The following is a 10559-nucleotide window of genomic DNA, read 5'->3' as shown; positions in this document are numbered from 1 at the left end:
CAAAATTTTTGAGCTTTATTCATTACTCCCCAAGCTACTTGAGAGACTGTCATCCATTCATTTAAACTCTCTTTTGTCAGTTTCTTAGGCTATATGTGAAAGTGAAAGTCGCTCAGTCCTGTCTGAGTCTTTGTGAACTCATGGACTGTAGAGTTCATGGAATTCTCTAGCCCAGAATACTGGAGTGATTAGGCTTTCCTTTCTCCAGGGGATCTTTCCAACCCAGTGATTGAACCCAAGCCTCCCTCATTGCGGGTGGATTCTTTACCAGCTAAATTACAATTCTTTACCAGCTAGGAAGCCTAAGAATACTGGAATGGGTATCCTATCCCTTCTCTAATGGATCTTCCCCAACCAGGAAGCAAATCAGGGTCTCCTGCATTGCAGGAGGATTCTTTAACAAATAAGCTATCAAGAAAGCCAGTGAAGTGTAATATTTTCTGATGGTAAACAATGGTAAGCTAAAGATATTACAAACTCTAAGGTAGCCATATATACATTTATTAAAAATATATAGTTGCCAAATCAATAGTAGAGATACAGTGGAATACTAAAACATAAAAAAAAAAAAAATGATCCACATGAAGTAGAATAGAGAGGGGAATGAAGAGAATATATAAATATCAAAATAAAGAGTATGATGGTAAAATTAATTCTATTCATATAAATAATTAGTATAAATTTAAAAGGAATAAATAGTCCTCTTAAAAGTAATCATTTTCACACCAGATTAAAAAGCAAGGCCCAACTATGTGCTATTTACAAAAGATGTACATAACCTATAAAGCTGCAAAATGTTTTTAAAAAACTTGAAGTTGTGCTGGCTTCAGCTGCACATATACTAAAATTGGAACGATACAGAGAACATTAGCATGGCCCCTGTGCAAGGATGACACGCAAATTCGTGAAGCGTTCCATATTTTTAGAAGAAGTGAAACTCTTGCTGTTTGCAGATGACATGAACCTCTACATAGAAAACCCTAAAGACTCTACCAGAAAATTACTAGAGCTAATCAACAAATATAGTAGAGTTACAGGATATAAAAGTAACACACAGAAATCCCTTGCATTCCTATATACTAACAATGAGAAAACAGAAAGAGAAATTAAGGAAACTATACCATTCACCATTGCAACAAAAAGAATAAAATACTTAGTAGTATATCTACCTAAAGAAACAAAAGACCTATACATAGAAAACTATAAAACACTGATGAAAGAAATCAAAGAGGACACAAACAGATGGAGAAACATACCGTGTTCATGGACTGGAAGAATCAATATTGTGAAAATGAGTACACTAGCCAAAGCAATCTGTAGATTCAATGCAATCCCTATCAAGCTACCAATGGTATTTTTCACATAACTAGAACAAATAATTTCACAATTTGTATGGAAATACAAAAAAACCTTGAATAGCCAAAGTAATCTTGAGAAAGAAGAATGGAACTGGAGGAATCAACCTGCCTGACTTCAGGCTCTACTACAAAGCCACGGTCATCAAGACAGTATGGTACTGGCACAAAGACAGAAATATAGATCAATGGAACAGAATAGAAAGCCCAGAGATAAATCCACGAACCTATGGACACCTTATCTTCGACAAAGGAGGCAAGGATATACAATGGAGAAAAGACAACCTCTTTAACAAGTGGTGCTGGGAAAACTGGTCAATCACTTGTAAAAGAATGAAACTAGAACACTTTCTAATACCATACACACACACACACACACACACAAATAAACTCAAAATGGATTAAAGATCTAAATGTAAGACCAGAAACTATAAAGCTCCTAGAGGAGAACATAGACAAAACACTCTCTGACATAAATCACAGCAGGATCCTGTATGACCCACCTCCCAGAATATTGGAAATAAAAGCAAAACTAAACAAATGGGACCTAATGAAACTTAAAAGCTTTTGCACGACAAAGGAAACTATAAGCAAGGTGAAAAGACATCCTTCAGAATGGGAGAAAATAATAGCAAACAAAGCAACAGACAAAGGATTAATCTCAAAAATATACAAGCAACTCCTGCAGCTCAATTCCAGAAAAATAAATGACCCAATCAAAAAATGGGCCAAAGAACTAAACAGACATTTCTCCAAAGAAGACATACAGATGGCTAACAAACACATGAAAAGATGCTCAACATCACTCATTATCAGAGAAATGCAAATCAAAACCACAATGAGGTACCATTACACGCCAGTCAGGATGGCTGCTATCCAAAAGTCTACAAGCAATAAATGCTGGAGAGGGTGTGGAGAAAAGGGAACCCTCTTACACTGTTGGTGGGAATGCAAACTAGTACAGCCACTATGGAAGAACAGTGTGGAGATTTCTTAAAAAACTGGAATTAGAACTGCCATATGACCAAGCAATTCCACTTCTGGGCATACACACTGAGGAAACCAGATCTGAAAGAGACACGTGCACCCCAATGTTCATCGCAGCACTGTTTATAATAGCCAGGACATGGAAGCAACCTAGATGCCCATCAGCAGTTGAATGGATAAGGAAGCTGTGGTACATATACACCATGGAATATTACTCAGCCATTAAAAAGAACACATGTGAATCAGTCCTAATGAGATGGATGAAACTGGAGCCTGTTATACAGAGTGAAGTAAGCCAGAAAGATAAAGACCAATACAGTATACTAACACATATATATGGAATTTAGAAATATGGTAATGATAACCCTATATGCAAAACAGAAAAAGAAACACAGATGTATAGAACAGACTTTTGGACTCTGTGGGAGAAGGCAAGGGTGGGATGTTTTGAGAGAACAGCATCAAAACATGTATATTTTCTAGGGTGAAACAGATCACCAGCCCAGGTTGGATGCATGAGACAAGTGCTCAGGGCTGGTGCACTGGGAAGACCCAGAGGGATGGGGTGGAGAGGGAGGTTGGAGTGGGGATAGGGATGGGGAATACATGTAAATCCATGGCTGATTCATGCCAATGTATGACAAAAACCACCACAATATTGTAAAGTAATTAGCCTCCAACTAATCAAAATAAATGAAAAAAAAATAAAAAACTTGAAGTTATGCTATGCAAATACTAATCAAGAGAAAGTCAGAGTGGATATATTCCTATTAGGCAAAGCTGACCTGAAGGAAAACAGAATAAACAGAGATAATTTTATGATTGTAAAGGAAATATTCATCGAGAAGAAATACAAATGTTCAGTGTATATATACTCATTAACAGAAAATACAAGAAGAAGAAGAAGAAAAAAAAAAAAAAACGACAAATTGTAGGAAGTGAAAAAAAGTAACGTGAAAGCCGCTCAGTCCTTCTGATTAGATTCTTTGTGACCCGGTGGACTGCAGCCTGCCAGACTCCTTTGTCTGTGGAACTTGAAATGGGCCCATTCCCTTCTCCAGAGGATCTTCCCAATGCAGGGATCAAACCCAGGTCTCCCACATTGCAGGCAGATGCTTTACCAGCTGAGCTATCAGGAAAGCAACAAATTGTAAGGGAAAATACCAAATCCACGATTAACATTTGAGATTTCAAAGCCTTCTCTCAGTTGCTGCAAGAAAAGTAAAGGGAGAAAAGTCTAGTACGAATAAAAAGATCCAAATACATAACACTATTTCTACATTAACTTATAAAATATAAAAGGAGGCAATACTTTCCAATATAAATATTGAAGCTACATTTTTCCATATATACACTGATATTCTACATACACTTTTTATTTTGCCATATTTAACAATAAGCTCAGTCTTTGTATGCACTAATGATAGCAAAAGATATTAAGAAACACTTTTATGGACTGCATTTTTATGTTACATTAAAAATGAATTTTAGGTAACTAAGTTATCTCTTTTAATAAATTAACTTACTCTGGGGAAGAATGTATATATATATATATATATATAAAATATTTATAAAATTGATAAAACATACAATATATAAAAGAGGTGCTCCAAGGTCCAGTAATATGTTTGCTAAGCTTACCACTCTCTTTGTGCTCAGCTCCTGGTATAGCGCCGGATGCATACAGTGAGTATTTTACTTTTCCATAAACTGTTTCTTGTATTTCCATAAACTATTAATTGGAAATTAATACAATTGTTCCTTTAAAACTATTAGGCAAGAAACTAAGAGAAGAATGGGTTAAAAGGGGTAGATTGGTATTCCCTAACAGGAAAAATGGTTATTGGTGTAGACTAGGAACAGATTGAGGTTTATTAAAAAATAGTGAGGCAGGTTGAGGTACAAAGATGAGATAAAATTGTACTCCAAAGAACTGGAGAGAGATTTCAGAATTAAAATGAAATGGATGGTTAACTCACTATTCAATTTTAAGTGCACTTTATATAAATTTAGAATAGAGTAAGAATATAGTGGAGGCCTCAACTTTCAAACACAACACCAAAGTTGTGAAACTTGAAGTATAGCATTAAATAATAAACAGTATATCAAAAAGCATTGAAAATAGAAGGAAATGAACAGAATTTGAAAGTTTTCCACTTACAAGGAAAAACACTGATATTTAATTAAATGAAACTTATTATAAGTCATCAGGAAACTGTGTAAAATGCATAAACCAAGAAAAGAAGAAACATGTAAAAATATGAAAGACTCCTCAAATATTTATGGAATCAGAGTAATGCAATTTAAAAAGAATGAAATAATATGATTTTTGAGATTGGCATATATTAAAATGGATAGGAATGTATATTGTTTAGAAGAAGTGTCAGTTCCTCCTCTCTACTATAAAAGAAATACGATATATGTCGTTCAGTTGCAAAGTCATGTATGACTCTTTGCAGCCCATGGACTGAAGCAGTCAGTCTTCCCTGTCCTTCACTGTCTCCCAGAGCTTGCTCAAACTCATGTCCACTAAGTTCATGATGCCATTCAACCATCTCATCCTCTGTTGCCCCGTTCTCCTCCTGCCCTCAATCTTTCCCAGCATCAGAGTCTTTTCCAATGAGTTGGCTCTTCTTATCAGGTGGCCAAAGTATCGGAGCCTCAGTTTCAGCATCAGTCATTCCAATAAAGATTCAGGGTTGATTTCCTTTAGGATTGACTGGTTTGATTTCCTTGCAGTCGAAGGGACACTCAAGTCTTCTCCAGCACCACAGTTTGAAAGCATCAGTTCTTCAATTCTCAGCCTTCTTTATGGTCCAACTCTCACATCCATACATGACTATTGGAAAACACATAGCTTTGACTATATAGGCCCTTGTTGGCAAAGGGATGCCTCTGCTTTTTAATATGCTGCCTAGTATTGTCATAGCTTTTCTTCAAAAGAGCAAATATCTTTTAATTTAATGGTTGCAGTCACCATCCACAGTGATTTTGGAGTCAATGAAGATAAAATCTGCCACTGTGTCCACTTTTGCCCCCATCTATTTGCTATGAAGTGACATGACTGGATGTTTTTTGAATGTTGAGTTTCAAGTCGCCTTTTTCACTCTCCTTTTCACCCTCGTCAAGAGGCTCTTTAGTTCTTCTTTACTTTCTGCTGTTAGGGTGATGTCATCTGCATATCCGGGATTATTGATTTCTCCCAGCAATCTTGATTTCAGCTTTGAGTCATCCAGGCTGGCATTTCGCATAATGTGGTCTGCGTGGAAGTTAAGTAGGCAGGGTGACAGTATACAACCTTGATGTACTGCTTTCCCAATTTTGAACCCGTCCATTGTTCCACGTCTGCTTCCAACTGTTGCTTCTTGACCTGCGTACAGGTTTCTCTACAGACAGGTAAGGTGGTCTGATATTGCCACCTCTTCAAGAATTCTCCACAGTTTGTAGAGATCCACACAGTCAAAGGCTTTAGCGTAGTCCATGAAGCAGAAGTAGGTATTTTTGTGGAACTCCCTGTGATCCAACGGATGTTGTCAACTTGATCTCTAGTGTCTCTGCCTTTTCTAAATACAATTTGTACATCTGAAAGTTCTTGGTTCATATACTGTTGAAGCCTGGCTTGAAGGATTTTAAGCTTTGTATATGGGTGGCTTCATATATGAGAGACTTAAAAATAGCTAATATTTACTCCTCAGAGTTCTGGAAGCTGTGGGGTTCAAGACTGTGGGAGCAGCAGATTTCATGTCCAATGAGATCCTGCTTTTGCATGTTAGCTTTCTTCTTAATGTAACCTTACATGCAGAAGAGGCTAGGAAGGTCTGTTGGATCTCTTTCATAAGAACACTAATCTCATTCATGAGAGCTCCACCCTCATGACCTAACACTTCCCAATGGCCCCACTTCCTAACAGGATTACATTGGGTACTAGGTCTTAACATAAATTTTGGGAGGATTCTAACATTCAGTTAATAGCAGAGGGAAATGAGTATTGTCAAACAGTTCTTGTCATACTAATGTTAAGAATGCAAATATGGAAATACATGTCAGTGTTTACCTAGTTCCCCAAAGAAAAGTGAAGTAGTAAGGTCTAGGAAAGAATATTATTATTTTCTTACTAAATATATGTACACTTTGGCCCCAGCACTTTATCTTAAAAAAACAAACAAACAAACAAAAACTTCTAAGTATGCAAAGTTTCACTTTTTAAAATTAATTCATTAATTACAACCTTCACATTTTCTTTAGTTTACGAAACTCTTGCTCTTACCAGACAGTAATACCAAGCTGGTGTTATTGTGATAAAGATGCTTGTGTAAGAATATCTCTTGGTACATTATTTATAATATTGGAACAATGAAAGCAATCCAAATATTAACATAAATACACTCACTGATTACAATACATCCATATAGGAATGTTATGCAACCAATAAAATAATGATAGATGCATATACTTATAAGAATAGAAAAGTATGTTCTTTAATAAAATAAATATAAATGGTATAAATAGTTTGATCTCATTTTATTTAAAAAAAAGTGCATTTGTGGTGTGTGTACAGAAGTCACTCTCCATATTTTTTGTCATCAGTTATTTCATTTATGAAATAATGACCATGATTTACTTACATAATTAAGAGAAAACTTTCCAAATAATGTAAAATACAACTTGACCCACAGAATATTTAAATTTCTTATACCATTGCTCTTGATACTAGAATGACTTTCAAAATTAACTGTAATTTTTTGTTTATTTGTTTTTAATAGAGGGGCTTTGGTTCAGATTCAAACTGAATTACAATTTTAGTCTGAGAACATTGCATGTATATTTTTGAAGATCTACACCTGTGATTCTAGTGTTCTCCTCTCCAAAGAAGGAACATAGTTAATAATAGATTTCAAAAAACAACTTTTTATTTTGTGTTGGAGTATAGCCAGATAATAATGTTTTTATTGTTTCAGGTTAACAATGAAGGGACTTGGCCATACGTATACATGTATTCATTCTCCCTCAAACTCCCTCCCATCCAGGCTACCACATATCATTAAGCAGAGTGCCACGTGTTTGTTCCAAACTCCCTAACTATGCCTTCCCCCAAACTTACCCTCTGTCAACCATAAAAGAATACAATAGAGTTAAGTAAAAACCCTATCCATTTGCTACTATCTTCTGTCAGACATTTTTGAAATACAAAAATTGGTTTCTTGTGGCCTCTATCCTCAGCTGTTTACTTTCTAATGGAAGAATGGAAGAGATGGTGGACAAATTTAAACAAATAAGATAGAATATAAGCACTAAATTTGTGGGAATTTCTTTCAAGTGAAAGTTTTAGAAAGTTTCATGGAAATCACCTGTTAGAGGCAATATTTAATCTTTTAAATGAAGGGGCCAGTATATGAAAACCCAAATGAAGAACAGTGGGAAAATAGCTGATCTAAACAGTTCTGTTTAGATGAAGTATGGAACCCATGACAATGAAAGGTGAGACTAAAACTTGTAAAAGCAGACTAGAATATGAATGTGGAAGCCTGGACTATTCAGTTATTAATTTAAATTTCAGTCTATACTCAGTGGGGATTGTATTAATGATTTGGAATGGAGAATTGACATGAACAGAGATTTATTTTGTTTAATTATGAAAAGAGAACATTAAATCACTAAAATGAAAGGAATTAGTGATAGACAAAACCCTACTGGTTTTGGCCAGACTTATAATATACAGTTCAAGAAGCATTCTGCTTTTATCAGATTAGCCTCTGATTAGTTGCTCAGTCATGTCTGACTCTTTGCAACCCCATGGACCATGGCCCACCAGTGTTCTCTGTCCATGGGATTCAACAAGGCAAGAATACTGATGTAGATAGCCATTCTTTTCTGCAGGGTATCTCCCTGATTCAGGGATTGAACCCTGGTCTCCTGCACTGCAGGCAGATCCCTTACCCTCTGAGCCATCAAAACCCTCATATTATATAAAGGTACATTAAGTCCTATCTTTCTTCCTACCTTTCCCCAAGTAAAGATTGTAATCTGTAACATGTAATTGCTAGTAACAATTATCTGTAAGAAGTAATTAAAGATTGTAATCTATAACAAATAAGTATATCATATTTTTTTTCTAGACTTTACTACTATTTTTATTTTGGAATATTGGTAAATATTCCTTCATTAAAGCAATTTATAACAGAGACAGAAAAAATATGCCATGTGGCATTTTTTAGTATATCTGGAAAAAGATTGACCAGTAAATCATGTTAATGTCATGTTAATGAAGTGCTTTATTTTTAAAAATTATTTCCAAACTGTATTAATTTTGTTTTTCATTTTATATACACAGCTACCAATCACAATCTCTCAGCCCTATGTGTCTCCTCGTTGTAGTGGTAGAGACAAGAAATGATTCTTGCTCTAGTGGCTAATAATGGAGTTGATTCCCTAAGAGACACATGTGTTTAAATATAAATAACCACAAAGAAGTGACCCAAGACAGTAATGAAACAAAATAAACAGTATACATTATAAACAAAATGCATACTCTGAGCTGAATAAGGAAAAAATCAGTGTCTTGAAGCCATAAAAATATGAATATTTGAAAGATGGAGCCAATAAAACACCTGCCTCTGGATTTTCTAAGCTAAGCAACCATAGGAAATGGCTGTGTAAAATTAGAATATATTCCAAAACAACTTTAAAAAAGCACTTTGAGACCTGTGGAAACTGATGAACCATGTCTTAGGATAAGCGGTAATTTCACCAAACCAGGTGAAAAACACTAGATTAAGCAAAGGTATCATAGGAGTTTTAGCTTAAAGCTTTTTCATTCTATAGATTTTGAGCTATGTATTTTTTAGAGTTGAAAGTTATAGTAAGTTGTATTCAAATTTTCTACTCAAAAGGCAAAAGTTTTCACTTTTTCCACCTGTCGTTAGAGCAAATATTCCCTAAACAGAGCATATATTTTATTATAAAATGAAATTAATTTTAACTACAATCTGATACATGACATTGTTGATATCTTTACCCTCCTCTCTTGTTCTCCCTAAACCCTTTTTTAAAGAGTTAAAATATTAGGCTTCTTTAGAGTTCATGAAGTATGGAATCAGGAATCAGGCATATCCTTTGCTTTGTTTTTCCCTCTCATTTAAATAACTTGAAGGCAACCTAACTGAAATCACCACATGAGTGTTTTCCTTTGCCCTCAAACTTCTGTTGCCATACTGATAGCAGAAGAAATGTATAATACTGAAAATATCTAATAATTCAAAGAAAGAATGGTCTAATTCTGACATCCTATGTGTGTGTAGTGGGCTGAGGGTGGGCATGTGGGACCAGATTTTGACAGAACAAAAGCTGAATAATTCCTCATACAATTGAACAAAATATGACAAAGGAGAAACTAAAGTGGGATAAAAAAAGTTGAATTCATGAGATGATATCTATCTGAACCTCAAAACTTCAGGAAAGTTTAAGTCTATAAAATGTTTATAGAGATAACATATCTGAGTTAAGGATCAAAGCATTCCAAGGCAAGAGAGTTCCTTAATGTGCCTTAAGTAAGCCCTTTAATGCTATGGATACAAGCAAAGCATTAATACATGGATGACTGATTCTGGGAAAGGATTTCCAGCCTTAGGTAAACAGTTGCATTCTTTGAGTCCTAATTTAAGCCTTTACAAATTGAATGTCTGTCTATTTCTACTAAAAAACTACCTTCAGTTTGGCGCCAAAGATTTTTAAAGCTCCTGAGGAGAGTCAGAGATCAATAAGGATGTTTGATTTTAAATAATAAAATCCATCATGGAGTCAGTGGAAGATGCTGGAAAGAAGGCTAATCCATATGGCTATTGTTATAGTTTCTCATTTTGAATGAGTCCTCACTGGAAAATTGTGCTAAAGAAAAGAGAAAGATTTGGACATTAAGAAAGAGGAATAAAATGTACTTTTAGCCAAAGTACATATTTTTTGCAGGACAGTATTAAGAAAGACAAATGAAATTGGTCTTCAAAGTATTTGGTTTGCTTTCTTCCTAAAAAGTAGAGAACTAAGATAAGTGTATAAGGGAGCAGGTAGGGTTAGGGAAGGTACATTAGGCTAAGTGAATTTCTTTTTTTTTTTTTTTTTAAGTGAATTTCTTTAGAAGCATTTTACTAGGCTCTGTTATGAACCAAATGTTTATGCTCCCCTAAAATTCATAAGTCAAAACTATGCCCCTATATGTGATAG

The 10559-nt window shown here is 35.0% G+C and overlaps 1 non-coding gene across 1 annotated transcript; it reads left to right on the top strand.

Annotated features, from left to right (window-relative positions):
• The first annotated feature begins 817 nt into the window (after positions 1-817).
• LOC122428542 lies at positions 818-924 on the top strand. The gene has a single exon (XR_006265760.1). It is a non-coding gene; the product is annotated as a U6 spliceosomal RNA (small nuclear RNA).
• Positions 925-10559: the final 9635 nt, after the last annotated feature.

Source organism: Cervus canadensis, chromosome 26 (genome assembly GCF_019320065.1).
Source record: "Cervus canadensis isolate Bull #8, Minnesota chromosome 26, ASM1932006v1, whole genome shotgun sequence".
Classification (NCBI taxonomy): domain Eukaryota; kingdom Metazoa; phylum Chordata; class Mammalia; order Artiodactyla; family Cervidae; genus Cervus; species Cervus canadensis.
This window is presented reverse-complemented; position numbering and strand designations above follow the sequence as displayed.